Raw genomic sequence first — 15,742 nt, 5'->3', positions numbered from 1 at the left:
AGAATGAGATGCCTCAAATAAAGACAAAAGAACACAACTTTCTCTAAATTATTTTATGACAAATATACACGTATATTTTGGTGAGAAATTTCTACTGCCTACCAAAGTATCCTTCTGGTATCTGAGATCAGAATCTGATTTGAAGTCTTCATGCTCTGTTATTCATCTTAGCACTCTTTTTTGCATGACTTATGTTGCTCGGTAGCCAAGTGGAAGATTAATCACAGAATTAGCATTTTCAAATCGCCAACAGTCTCCTTTGCAGATGTGCAGTAATATTACTGAAGTCTGTTGTTTTGCTCTACTTTTATTGTTAATAATTAATGTACATTTCTGGCTGAAATTATGTGTTATCACCATCTGGTTAATTTAATAGAAATAGTCAAATCTAAAGCACTTTATTAAATATGTTGGAAATAATCATCATCATTACTATAATGTAGCAAGTAACATGTTTTTCTATAAAAATGCGAGAAAATAGAACAATTCACCGTATGTCAGCTTAGTTATTGTTACTACAAACTCATTTTTTGAAAATATCTCTATATATTGTGTAATCAATGTGGGAATTAACAAAATGCAAAGTTCATAGATTAAAAGGTGAGCTATAAGCAGATTATTAAATTTCCAATAAAGAGCTTGTATAACATAATTAAACTATATCAGTTAGGTAAAGAGAAATTATTTTCCATCTTATATTACTCTTCATATTGAATATCAAATGAAAATTCTAGAGAGTAACAAGAATATATATATTTGACATTTTCCTTCTTAGAACTGTCTAAGGAAAATAAATGGTGTGAGGTAAGTGCTGCTTTCTGAATTTATAAAGTGCTGATATAATAAAGAAAACATTTAGCCATTTTACATCATATCCTCCTGATAAGTTTTGCTCTGAAGATTGAAGCATAGATGACCACTGGATTTTTAATATCATCTTTTTAATACTCATGTAATGAAATACTCAATCTTTATGTCAAAAAGGTACAGGTGAGCTGCCAGGGTTTTCCCACCCCACAGTTGGTATTTCTCTCATCTTAAAGGCTGAGATTCCTCCAGGTTGCACTTTTTCATAATTTAAATATGTCAAAGCACAGCCTTTCCTCTTCTTCTTAGTTGCTCCCCACAAAGACCAGCCAAAAGCAAAACTTAGGTAGCATGTTATCTAATTTCCATTTGTGATACTCTTATTCCCATTTTTCCCCCCAGGTGTATGTTTTGCTGTAAGTGATGCCCGGTTATGAGTGGATAATGGTTTAGGCTGAGAGTTCACTCTGCATGGTTTTGCACTGTAACAGCTGAAAGAAGAATCTAACTGGTCTATAAGCACAAATGGAATATGCACTAGTTATACAGTCTCATTTCTGTGATGAGGCACGAACATAAGGCATAGTCCCTTCCCTTGAGAAGAATGATATAAAGCTGATTTTTATTAATAATTTAGCTTTCATTTATGGAACTGTAACTATGTCCTTGATGGTATTTGAAACCCTTTCCACAGATTATCTCTTTCAACCCTTATAACACCTTGGTAAGAAGGATAACATTATTAAGCCCATTTTACAGACTGAGAGAATGAGGCCTAGAGGGATTAGTTAATTTATTCAAATTAATTATCTTAATTTGCATAAAAGATAAGTGATGGAGAGTGGTGGAGCCGAGGTCTGAATTTAGACAGACCTACTTCCATGATATTATTCTCAACCTTGGTTGTGCATTAGAATCACCTGGACAATTTTGAAAAATTATCTATGAATAGATTTTTTTTTCTCCAAGGAACTAATTTATCTGGGGTGGGGCCTGGGAATCGGTGATTTTTAAAAAAAATCCTTTCAGGTGATTCTGCAGTATGGTTAGGGTTGCGAACTCAGGCTCCAGAAGCTGCACTTTTTTCTTTTTTAACGAAAAAACTTGTTTTGCATTTAAAAAAGTATTTAGAACACATAAAACAGGGCAACATTGATTCTTTTTTCTCATCTTCCGGTCTGGGATCTGTGGGTGGCTCCTCCACTGCTGCTCTGTTGCTCTCCGAGCCAGTGTTACTATCACTGGTTCCTTCCTCTGCTGCACTGTCGAACCGCTCCTGGCCTCTCTCCTTGTCCTCAGGAGTAGACGTGCCTTCTTCACCGTTCTGTTGGCTCTCTGTCGTTTCTTCAAGGTGTGCCTCTTCTGTCTCCATCGGAATGTTCTCGTTGTCCTTCTTCTCCTCGCTTTTGTTGGCTCCTTGTTCTTCCTCATGAACCACGCTGCTCTGACTGCCTTCAGCGTGCTCTGCCGCCTCCTTCTCCTTTCCTCCTGCCTTTTGCGGGCTCGTTCTTCTGCCTGTGCAATCTCAGTTGCTATTTTCTCCATATCCGCTTCTACTCTCAGACCACACAACCTTTTAAGTTCATTGTTAAATAAATCTGTGCTTTCCAGGAATTTCCTCTTCTTCTACTGGTGTCCTTCCTCTATTGAAGGAAGTTCAGCTTCTAGTTTACACTGATGAACCATTAAGGACTGGACCTGACATTTGAGGACCTGCATTCTAGCTGTTGTGACAACTGACGGGACGTCTGGCACCTCACTTTCACTAAGAATTTCGCTGATGAGGCGGTGGTTTCTCCGGGAACGGGCGGTGGCTGTATGCTTCATTGAAAAGCCATCATCATAATCATCTGGATCTTAAACAGGCTGAATGCTCATGTACGGTTCTTTCTCCATGCAAAACTGTCTCTGTCGATTTTCTTCCTCTAAATCAGCTTCTGCATAACTTTTTGCATTTATGTAAGCAAGGTACACGGGGGAGTTATGATAGGCCTTCATAGATTCATTGTACTCTATCTTTTCTGCTTTATGTTCTTTTAAATGTTCTTGTTTTTCTTCATCACTGAGATCTCGCCACATGCCGCGAATAATCTTGCCAATCTCCCACCACTTTAGGTCAGGGTTGGAAGCCTTTACTTGGCCCCAGACCTTTCTGCTGTACTTAATCTAGGGCATTAGTGGCTTATCTGTGGCTTTGGGGGTTTTGGAATCGTAAAACCAGAGGATGCCGTGACCGGGCCGTTGGTGCCCCGGTTCCCTCACAGCCTGTAGTTGTTGTAGGCGAGGTGACTGTATGGATGGCATCCCACAAACTCTGGTGTGCTGGACATTTGTGTTGCCGGAGCTGGGGTGGCAGGTGGGGCCTAAGGTCTTTTTGACATTTGGAATATTAAGTTCTCAGTTCCTTAAAAATGAATCTGAGACACAGCGGGCAGAAAAAGTTCCCGAAGCTCCAGCTTCACTTCCCTTTGTCCTGCAGAAGCTGCACTCTTAGGGGAAACTAACTGTAAGGCTGGTTGCCTCGCCGGGGCCAAATGGACACCTGAAAACTACGTCATCATTCTGAGCGCATTACTCGGCACCGGGCCTCTCCACGCGGGCTCCCCACACCCATTTCCGCATTCCAATCTCAGTCCTGTACTCTCTAGGTACTCGGCCCCCCCCGAAATTTTAAAAAAAGCCGCCAAGACCTGCCCTATAGCAGCTTGCTCCTACGCCCTCAACCAGCCCACCTGCCAGTAGCCCAGCCTAGCTGCCAATGGCAGCTCACCTCGTCCGTGCCCAGTCCCTTCATAACCAATGAGACTACCTCCACTTTGTTTCCCCCGAAGCCGATCAACTACCTCTACTCCCTATAAAACCCCACACCCTCAGAAGAGAAGCGAGACTTCTCTGGCCCCTTTCACTGGGACCATGGAACCTCGCCCAGGAGCCGATTAAATTTCTTTATTTCAATAACTGGCCTCAGTTGCCTCATTCGAATCCTTACACTAACCTAGATTCAGATCCAGCCAACAGCAGAGACATCTGTAAGTTGCAGCGCTATGGGCTTCCCATGAATGACCTGTGGGTTTTGGTAGCATCAACTATAAAGTAGCCATATTTTTTGAGGCTTAACACTTATTTAATACAATTACCATTTATTATTCATTCATTCAAACACAATGATTTTGTTGTCTACCTGCTATGTACCAGGCACTATTCTAGGCAGTGAGGATTGATAGTGAATAAAATAAATTTTTTGCTTATGTGGAACTTACCTTCTAGTGGGGTTGACAAGGAAAGATAGATCATAAATAATAGATGATAAACTGAATGACGACAAGGGCCTGGAGATAAAATATAGCAGAAAAATGAGTATAGGTAGAACCTGGAATAAGGACATGCTATATTAGGGGAAAGATTAGTGAAGAAATAAAGTGGGGGAGATGAAACATTTGTTTTCTTGTCCAGGAAAACAGCAAGAGAAAGTTTTGAGGCAGGAGAAGACTTAGTACCTTTGAAAAATAGCAAAAAAGCCATGGAGGCTACAGTAGGGTAAAGAGAGAGGGATCAGATTTGTCCAGTGAGACAGAAGGGAGCTCACTTATACAGAGCCTTGTAGGTCATGGGAAGACTTAACTTCTGCTCTGGTAAAATGGGGAACCCCTGGAAGAATTTAAGTAGAGGACAGTTGTGATGAAACTTAAGTTTTGAAAAAACGGTTTGAGTTTCTATAGATGAAAGTCAGGAGGCCAACTAAAAAGCTATTGCAATATTCTTGCTGAGGAAGGATGATAGCTTGGACTAAGTAGATGGATACAGAAAAATGGCTGCCCTCTGTTTTCTATTTAGAAAGTGAAGATAATGGGATTTTCTTTTGAGTTGGAGGTAAGTTATGGGTTCAAGGGATGATGAGATGTTTAATTCAAGTTTTTAACCTGAGTGCTTGGAAAAATGCAACAGTCATTTTTAGAGATGGAGAAGGCAGCAGGAGGATCAGGGTTGGGGTAAAATCGATGTTAATAATTTATACAGGTTAAAGTCCAATGCCTGTTAGACATCCAGTTGTAGATTTGGAGAAGGCAGTTGGTTATAAGACTATGGAATTCAGTAGAGAGGTATGCAGTGGAAGCCAGGAACATTTAGATAACATTTGAAGTCACACACTTGGATGAAACTACTCAGGGCATGTGTGTAAACAATAAAGATATCTAAAATCTTAGATGGAGCAGCCCAATGTTTACAGTTTGGTAAAATAAAGACAAATTCAAAAAGGAGTATGAGAATAAGCAGCCTGTGTGCCAGGAGATGAAATAAGAGCATTGAGCAAAAGACAAAAGAAGGATGGCCTTCATAGAAAAGGGAGTGATTAGCAGTTTTAATGCTACTGATGGAAGGGGCCAGATCAAGTCCCCTTAACACTTGATCATTGAATTTAGCAATGCAGAGGTCACTGTTGACTTTAACCAGAGTTTTTTTTCATAGGATTTATCAAAGGTTTCCAAAGTTGTATTACTTTGTAAAAATATGCATGTTACTTCCTTAAGCAGGTGAATGAAATAGAGGTCCTTTAAGGATCTTTCATTCTTTGAGTTCTACGGATGAATCTTCTGAAACCTTTGATCAGGGGTTTGGTTTTTTGAGTTTAGTAAGACATGTGAACTAATTTCCTTGACTGTGAAAAACTTTTCAAATGAACGAAGTTAAATACTACATGTAGAAAAGATAAGAGGTAGTCAACCTGTTATTCTGTCTGTATCACTTCAAATGACCAATTGAAACACACTTTCACCCACAATGATCCAGGTAGCCATCACCAGACACAAATCGAAGGTCTTTAGAGACAGGGTGTTGAATCTAAAGATTTGAAGTGACTCAAAGTAGTTCTTAGCACTTGGATGAGAGGGAAAGAAACTATCTAAGAGATCATCACTACAGAGCTGTCTGGGAGTTTTCCCACATGGATGATTAAGTTCCAAACACATGGGCTATTAAAATACACATAATTGCCACAGTTGGTCATACATATATTGGTGGATTTGATGTGTACCTGGAGTATACACGAAAAGAAATTCTGTAGTTGTGGGGTTGGGACTCATTTTGGGTTGGAGGTAAGACTGTATGATTCCATGATCTGTGCTCCTTACATTATGTTATCTTACTTTTCTGTGTATGCAGGGGTTAACTGTCAAATAAATGGTTTGTCTTAAACCATCTGAACTAAATAAGTGCACTTTTGCTATATATTTTGATTTGTTTTTGATTTGACATCTGTCTCCACTGTATCCTCTCTTCCCACACCTAAGGCTGACACTCTATTTCATGTATCTACAAAGCAAGCCATTACTGCTCATTTGATGTAAGTTTTTCTTATTCCAGAATTTTCATGTTACAAGGAGGCATTTAACTTTTCTTGACCTTAGTTTCAGCTTCTTAGAATACAAGTTTGGATTAGCTGATCTACATAATCTTTTCAGGTACTGCAAAAAATTACAAATTTTATGGGTATATGTTAATAAACATGAAATCTTGCTAGTAGACATAAAGAGTGACTTGAAGTGCTTTCTTCCCCTATAAAGGCAAGAATAGCTCTATGATGGTGCTCGGTCACATTACAAAAGGAGGAGAAAAGGTTACACAGTGTCTCATAATCCTGAGATGCGGTGTGTAATTATCCAGTTTCAAAAAGCTTTCTTTATGTTCTGTTTCACTGGGAAAGTTAGAGCAAAGTGAAAATAAAGTTCTGCAATTATAAAATCTGCTCACTTGGCTCTTTCTGCTTTTCAAAGTAAATTCTGTGTTAATAGAGAAAAGTTAGTTAGTGTAACAGACCCCTAATTTGTTACCACTGTAATTATTTTTTTCAGACCCATTAACATTTGTGAATGAATTTAATGCTCAGGAAAATGACGATCTCAGCCGTGGTCTGATCCAGGCATGGCACTATCCTGCTGGGATAAGGACCTTTTAAATTGCTTCCAATATGCCTAATTCTCACTTAAAGAGTGTTCTCCTTTCTATCTCTTTGAGACTAGCTTGCTTGAGATTAAATGCTCTGGTTATCATTGAGTATTCATTCATTTATTCAATATTTATTAAGTACCATGTGCATGTTTTGTGCTAAGCACCAGAGACAATTTGAGGCACAAGTCAGACCTTTCAGTTCTATAGGGAAGACAGACATTTAAGAAATTAGCATAAAGTGAGGCACCCATTATGATGGAGCAAATAAGAGGCTATAGAAACAGAGTCTGAGCAAATAAAATGACATGAAAACAGAGTCTAGGGGTCAGGGAAACTATAAAAGAAGTGAGATTGAAGGTGAAATCTGAAGATGAGTTGAAGCTAGCTGTGTGAAATGTGTATGCATGTCTGCATTGTGTTTGTGTGTATGGCTGTGTGACTGGGTGTGAAAAGTCTAACAGGGAATCAGATAGGGAAACAATATGTGCAAAGGGAAGAAAATATGATAATACCAAGGAATCAAGCAAAACCCAGTATTAACGGGGTAAAAGGGATATTGTAAGGGGAAAGAAAGTTGGTGGGAGATGAGATTGGGAAAGTAAGCAGTGGAAAAATGAGAAAGAAACTCTGAAAGATGTTAAGCACTTTTGTACTTAATCTTAAGAGCAACGATAAGAAGAAAAATACAATAAGGTGTGAATTAAAGAATTTTAATGTATGTGTGAGTGTATATTTTATATTTACTTGGAGGACGAGAGGAGTTAGGAAGCAAAGATAGCAGTTAGTACATTCATGGCATCATCCAGGAGAGAGATAATAGGATCTTGGACTAGGTCATTGGCCTGAGTCCTGGGTTCTTAAAGCCATGTAAAAGAGGAAACCACTGAGAGCTGATTGGATGTAAAAAGTGAAGGAATGGGATGAGTCAAAAGTGACTTCCAGGTTTCTGGCTTGAGTAACATGATAGGTGGTGACGGGGTGGTATTGCCACTTACTAAGGTGGAAAACCAACGTGTGTTGCTGAGATGGGGAACTCAGGAGGAGGATTGGGATGGAAGATGCAGGTGGGTGGGAGTTATGAATTGATTTTGAATTTTTGACGTTGAGGAGAGTATGAGACATCCAGGTGGGAATGCCAACAGGCAGGTGGATGTATGGGTCTGGAATGCAGAAGCTAAACCTAGAAGAGATTTGAGTCATTTGTATGTAGATGCTCTGTCTTTGAAGCTCTGTGGTTGTCCCTCTATCATGAAGAGCATCTTAGCATGATTTATAGACATCTCTCAGTACTTCTTATCCCCCACTGTAGAGAGTTCCTTAAGCTCAGAAACTGTATTATCTATTTTTTGTCACTCCTTTGAGTATAGTACAGTGCTTTATGGTGGGAATTCACTCAATGATTGCTTGCTAAGTGTAGTCTAAGGTCTTCCTGCTAAGGTCTTCCTGACTCAGCTATCTTGGCCATGGCCTATGGTTCTACAGCCCCATATCTTAGTTCTTCCTCCTCTATTGAAGGAGAATTGCTCTCTCCTTTCTTAGTTTTAAACCTCATTTTGTCTAACTGTCTAATTCTCCCCAGCCTAGAGAAGATAGCACAATGTACAAAAGCATAGTAAACTGGAGGTAGAGGAGATATGTAAAACAGTATCAATTATGTTCCCTCTGATTTGGGCAATTGTGGACAAATCTCATTATTTCTTCAAGCCTCAGCTTATCCACCCATTAAAGAAATGGTCTCCATGATCTCTTATAACTCCAATAAACTCTAATTCAGTTTTTCCTCTTTTCATCTGATTTGTCATTTTACAATTCTCTTATATATTCTTAACTGTGCTTATTGGCATTTACATTCTTAAAAGTATAAATATGGTGGATTTTGTGAGTTTTCTCTGCTCAGATAAATTGAAGAGTTGCAATTTGTTCTTAACACAACCTTCAATCTAGTATAACAAAAACCACAAGACAGTGCTCAGTGAATACTTCTTGAATGCGATGGAATAGAAACAAAAGCATCACAAACCTACATGTGGTCACTCTGCTTGTGTGTCATGCATACTGTTGCCTTGCATGGCCCCAACTCAACAAGGTGTTGTGAAATAGAAATTAAAGTCTGCTGTTTTTCATGAACCTGCTTAAGGAAATGTTAGATGATAATCTCGGGGTGCTATATAAAAATATCTCTAAGTTTTTTCTAAGCAATGAAGAACTTTTCTTCAAACAATATTCTCGCATCACATCTCAAAAAAATTTAAAAATTACATGAGAATAGATCTGGTAAGAGTGATGGAACGTGGAGTTCTCTTGCATAACTTCCTCTTCGTGCCTTTTTCTGAGCTCTCTTTTTCTGAAGAGATTAGGTGTTTAAGTTTCTAAAATTTTGATTCTATAATTCTAATTGCCAGTGTACACATAGCTCTCTGTTTCTCTTGTACTCCGGCTTAAACTAGATGTTGTGGGGGCTTGTAGAGATGAAGACAATATAGTCCCTGTCATTATTTAGAAGGATAACCTGACTTACACGAACAAAGCAAGCAGAGGACCCCACATAAAAGCACTGTGTATTTTTCTGTCTGTGGAGGAGTTGAAGCCGGTAATCCTCACAGTCTCTTCCAGTTTTCACATTCTGTGACCCTAAGTGTTAATGACGTGGTCACGTGCATTAAGTGCTTTGAGCTCAGGAGTAACACACTATATCCATTCAAGGACCATTACGTGCATAATCATAGCTGCTAAGCAGGAACAAATTCCATATTTGCAAGATATTCTCAGGAAATCCCAAGGGAAACACTGTTTAGGAGCCAAACACTATTATTTTTTTTTCAAGAAAGAAGAAAGAGACATAGAAAGAAAGAAAAAAAAGAAAGGAAGAAAAGGCAAGACAGAAAGACAACACAGAAAGAAAGACAACACAGAAAGGAAAATGTCAGCCTCTTCTGATCCACAAGCTCTTCTTTAACACGTTGCTGCAGGTAAATCGTTCATTTGTCATTTAGGAAAATATCCCAAATAATATTCTCCCCTGATTCAAATAAAACTTCCAATGCCAAGCCGTGCTGGCTGCCAGAAGTGTGTTTGGGTTAATTGCACACCTGCATTTTATTTCAAGTAAATTGCATGGTGCCCCCCTCTTTGTGCCCCTCACAAAGCAGGAGCCCACCTGTCTGGAGGCTCTTTGGGCAATGAAGGGCTGCAGGAAAAAATTAGTCATCCTCTTTTCTTCCTTGTGACTTCTTTGACCTTGAGACTTCTAATGGCATCTCAGACAAAATGAACATAATCTAATGGACAGCGGGGAAGAGGGAACGGCTGGGTACATCTGTCGTATTACTGGGCTGTCTGAACAGTCAATGAAGCAGGGCCAAACCATAAGAGGCCTGTTCAGTTTAGCTCCAGGGTCTGCAGAGAAGGAGCACAATCATTTATCTTTATTTACTGAACTCTGCTTTCTGTTTAAGGAAAAAAAAAATTGACAGGTTGACAAAAACCCGCATTGGCGCTGCCCGCTGCCCAGAGATAAATGCTATTTGTGCTCTGGAGAGTCAAGGACAGCTCACGATGCCCTTTAGCTGGTTTTAGTAGGTGCCTATTATATGGAAACAAAAATGCCAAGGCACTTGGTTCCTCTGTCTGTCCCCACCAACACCTTCACATCTTCTCATAGAAGGATTCTTGTAGATGGATCCACAAGAAGGAAGTTTTGCAAGAAATGGAAGGTAGAATTCGCCAAGAAAGCAAATCAGATCAAAAGAATTCAGGCAACAGAATCAGAGAACAAAGGCAACTGGGAAATGTTGAATATCCTGTAGGTTTCTTTGTGATGAGAGATCTACCCATGGCAACCATAACAATATACACTCTCTTACATTGATAAAAGAAAGACGCAAATAATGAATGTTCCAGCTGCAGAGAGAAATGTCAAGAGCAGGAATTCAGAAATAGGTCTTTAAAGTTCTGTTCAGCTATGTCTCTTCTCACCAGCTCACATCACTCATCCTGTTATTGCGCTTACCACACTTTTCTTGGTATAGTCATTGCCAAAGTGGGGTTCCTGCCACTCAGGGAGTGCACAGGACTCTAAACTGGATGAGAAGAAAACATGAGAGTTTATTTTTCCCTTCTTTCCTTCTCTCTCTTATTGCATCCTTTAAAATTTCTGTTTGTTATGGAGGTTTTATAGTGTATATAATGTATTTATACAATAGTACCTAGATATGATTTCTAAGTATAAAAGAAGAGAGATACATGCACAAAATCCTTTTACAAATGGGAAGCATGATGAAATAAATTTGAGACCATCTTGGAGATTTGGTAATGTGCTATGTCCTTTAAGATTAATCCCTGAGTCTAATTGCCTAGGCTGAAGTTACCCTGCTGTTTATGAAGATAGTTTTCCAGAAATTCTGGAAAATAGTTACTTATCTTCCCTAATTCTTGGAAAAAAATAATTGTGCACAAATTGGTATAAGATCACTCTATCTCTCTGCTAAGATGATTCATGTGTATTTTAATATTACCACTAGTCAATTTTTGAGATAATTTCTGCACTTGTCATCTCTTTAATGCCATTTACATAAGAGAAATTCCAAATATCTTGTAGGACAGTGGTTGAATTTGGAGACTGAGTGGGAAACATGTAGGAAAGACTAAGATTTGAGATTTCCTACATTTGGGCCTAGGAGAGTGTCTTAGGAGAGTAGCAGAAACCCTGCATAACATAGTGACTCTGCTTTGGGGCACCAAAATGGACAGCCCAGAAGTAGACCCAACCATTTCCATCCTCTTGACTGGCTTCAATGTTCTACATTTTAAGTATTTGCTTTAACTATATCAAAAAGGATATGAATGTGAGGCACTGGTATGTGCCTGTGAAGAATATTAATGTTAGAGAATTAAATGGAGGTCTGAACAGAGGTAGGGACCACCCTTCTAGAGCCAGGGTTGGTTCTGGAGAGCTTTCTGCAGAGTATGCTGCAGCAGTGATTGGAGCTCTGGCATCCTGTAGGAGGGATGGGATGAGTGAAAGCAGCAGAAAAAAGGGTGAATTCTAAATGTGCCAGAGGCTGAGCAGGGAAGCTGGAAGAGAAGTTGGAAGGGATTCTACTGACACGAAGCCATGATCTCATTACATGGGTACAAATGAACCAGATATTCGGATATGAACAGAATGAGAAGAGGCCACTCAGGGGTCTGAGTGGAAGGAGGTTAAATAATAGTGGTTCAGAATGTGTTAGGTTGGGTTTACTACAAGTGATCCTTGCATTCTCAGCAGTGGGAATCAGGGAAGGAGGCTGACACATTCTGCTGAGTCTAAACTGGCAGCTGTGGAGGCTGGTAGAATGGCGAAGATTATGTCTCTAAAAGCCACTTTAAAAGTTTGTGATCCATAGTGTGTGCTGGCTTGTAACACGGCCACTGTGTCAGACTTTGTCATGTTTAGGGAACTCACTTTGACTGATGCAGTGGATGGGGCCACCAGAACCTGATGCTATAGACCAGAGCCATTGTAGAAGTGAGGAAGCCATTTTATGAACATAGGCTCAAGAGCTGTAAATGTCACAAACCCCAGTAAGCCTGATTTCCCTTGCTCTGAGCTGTTTTCTAAAATTGTCGACTAATATTTTCTACCCCCTGAGGAAATAAATAATCACCAGAATTTTTAAATTGTGTTAACTAAGAAAACAATACATTTGTAATAAAGAGTATAGCTATATATTTCTTCCATTTACTTAATGGTTTATGTAAATAAAAAACAATTTGGGGGCATTGTGATGAGTATTTTCTGAAAATGTCTCAACTAATTGTTTTCTATTCACTTTGTTATAATTGAATAATGCAACTCCTTGCTGTTAAGAATAATTATTTCGAGATATTAAACGTAATCACCATTTTCTTTCTTGATGTTTATTTCTTATGTTATTTATATAGCAATTGTGCACTAGTATCTATGAATGGCTGTATACTTTTTACTCATTAAAATCAGTTCCTGATATGAGTTTTTGTTTCTATTTGATTTAATATGCACTGAACATTTAGCTGTATGCATAGTACTGTGCTAGGTGCTATAATTGAAGGTATAGGCCTTGTGGGCTACTAAACACAACACCCTAGGGCATACTTTGGTATAAAAATAAATGCCAACGTCTCAGAACTTAACACAACAACAGGTTACTTCCGTTTCATTTCAGAATCCTGTGTAGATCTTGCTATTTTTTTTTTTTCTTGGAGACTATCCTCCAGCATGGAGTTAGAAGTCCAAGATCCCTCTGTCTCTAGATTCTGCCATCTTCTACAGAGGATCTCAAAGTTTCCTGTAGAAAAAAAGAGAACTGGAGGACTGCATAGGATAGATTTCAGGGCAGATACAGATGCGGCTTCATTGCTTCTGTGAGCATTTTATTGACTAAAGCCTAATAACCTTTCCAACACACACTACAGTTGACCCTTGAACAATATGAACTTGTATGACATGGGTCCACTTATAAAAGGATTTTTTTCAACCTTTCCAACCTTGGAGGCAGTAAGAACAATCCCTCTTCTTCCTCCTCCTCCTCAGCCTACTCAACATGAAGACAATGAAAAGGAAGATCTTCATGATGATACAGTTCCACCTAATGAATAGCAAATCTATTTTCTTCTCCTTATGATTTTCTTAGCAGTTTCCTTCCTCTAGCTTACTTTAGTGTAAGAATACAGTATATAAAACATATAACATATAATATAAAAGTATGTGTTAATTGACCATGTTATTAGTAAGCCTTCTGGTCTTATAGTAGGACATTAGTTTTTAAGTTCTAGAGGAGTCAAAGGGTGTACACAGATCTTTGACTGCAGAGAGGTTGGTTCCCCTAACTCCCATGTTGTACAGTGGTCAATTGCATTAACTTCAAGTTTTTCAGCTTCTTCTCCCAATACAATAAGCTCATTAGACATGTAATCTGACTTCCAAGTTCTAGGAGGCAACAGTTCTACCAAAGTTTATTCACTGTGTAATATGCATAGCCATCTTTTCACCTCTTTTTCTTTAGCTTTGTAAATTTTATTGCCTCTAATCATTCAGTTTCGAAGTGAGTGCCATACCCCACCCCCACACACACATGGTGCTTGTTATAGTATCACCTGACTTGTCTGTACCTGAGTATAGCTATGCTGTAATTCAGTAAAAAATAAGCCCTAGAATTAGAAGGGACAAGCAAGAGTTAAAACTAGAACTGACTGCAGGATGCAGATCACAGGGAAGTGAGAGAGAGATGTGATTTAGCAGGGGCATGCAGGCATGAAACAAGGAGAAATAGAGGTAGAGTAACCATTTAGGAGATAATTGATACAACCAGAGAAAGGATAGCAAGGGTCTGAAACAAGGTTGCATCAAAGAAACAGAAAAAAAAGGGAGGCATCTGAAAGACATCCTGAAGGAAGAACATCTGGCTTTGTGGAAAAGTAGTCAATCAATGTCAAAGGCACAAGTCCTCATACCAATTACTCAATTTACTCACTGTTTAATTTTCTTTATCCTATGAAGCCTCCCTTTGAGACTGAGATGATCGAATCTAACCTATAGATTTACAAAGTTTGTTTTGAGAATCAAATGATGTTAAGTAAATGAAAATGTTTTGTAAACTATAGAATGTCATACCAGTGTTAGTTAAATCATGGAGTACAAAGGAAACATTTAAACACACCTCCAAACTTTGTGCTTGAGTAACTATGAGAATATGCCACATTCCTAACAGGAATGCTTATTGGAAGTGATAAGTGGGATGTAACGATGCATTTGGTGTTGGCAAGTTTGTCTAAATCTTCACGTGGATATTTCTGGAAACAGCATGTCACAGTTGGGTTCCTGAGAAGAAGGCTCTGAGATGGTGTGCAAATGGTTTGTTAAAGAGAATTCAGTAAGGGAGTGGGGAAGTAGCCCAGAAAAAGGAAAGAAGCCAAGGAAGGCTGAGATTTCAGGCAAGAATCTGTGGAGGATAACCTCAATCTGATCCAGGAAAATTCTGGATTTTAAGTCATGCTTTTGTGTTCATTCTACACTAAATGAGGGTGCCAGACCTTCATATTCCAGTACCCCTAGTATTCATTCACTCACTGGCTAAGAGCCTGGGGAACACAAACTTCTAGGTTTGCCCGAATTGGCAAATTTGCTCTAGGAACCAATTATGTAAATGCAGCTATAGAAGAGCTGCAGATGTGGTCAGTTGTAATCAGAAACATGGAGGCTAGAAACAGCAAAAGGAATACAATGGAATCTGAGGGAAGCTTCAAAAGTACAGTTTTTTTATTTTAGGAGGAAGAGTGAAATGAGTAGTCTGTGTTTTTAGTGTCCAATAAGTAATTAAAGTTAAGGGTTCTATATATTAATGAACTGTATAAATATATCTGAGGTTTTAATTATTACATCTCTTTGCATATTTTTCCAAGGGATAGACACTAATATTACCCCAACTCCTGTTTTCTTCTCTTTCCCTTGGAGATCTGCAGACAGAATTGTGACCTAGGCAAAGTTTTCTTTCATGCTCCACAATACCTTTGGAAAGACCCTCCCATCTTTTCAACTATGATTGTATATATGACCCTCACCCTCATGTTCTCCTGAACACCACAACATGCTGTCTTCACTCCCAGTGATATTCTCAACAAATTCATGTGAAGTTTTGTGTGCCTAGTAGAGATTAAGTTCCTTTTATCCTCTCATACTCTGCATTCTTTCTCCTGACCTTTTAGAGATTTTATCATTTAATAACAAATTTATTTCTGATGGTAAAATTTTAGGTAATAGCAGATGACTATTGAGTAGATTTAAAAAAATTCTTGTATTTTTAATTTTTATAGAACATCAGGATTGGAAGCTCATTTTATCCTACATCCATTTGATATTTTTCGATACACTGGATACTTACAGATAGGTTAATTTTAGGGAAGATTTTGTTAGCTTCATCCATAACTCAGTACCAAAGAGCACCAAGTGAAGAGTCAAACAATTTATGAG

The 15,742-nt window shown here is 38.7% G+C and overlaps 1 pseudogene; it reads right to left on the bottom strand.

Annotated features, from left to right (window-relative positions):
* Positions 1-776: 776 nt before the first annotated feature.
* Positions 777-3,351, bottom strand: LOC100411339 (SWI/SNF-related matrix-associated actin-dependent regulator of chromatin subfamily E member 1 pseudogene; annotated as a pseudogene).
* Positions 3,352-15,742: the final 12,391 nt, after the last annotated feature.

The sequence above is a fragment of the Callithrix jacchus genome, chromosome 13, assembly GCF_049354715.1.
Source record: "Callithrix jacchus isolate 240 chromosome 13, calJac240_pri, whole genome shotgun sequence".
NCBI lineage: Eukaryota > Metazoa > Chordata > Mammalia > Primates > Cebidae > Callithrix > Callithrix jacchus.
This window is presented reverse-complemented; position numbering and strand designations above follow the sequence as displayed.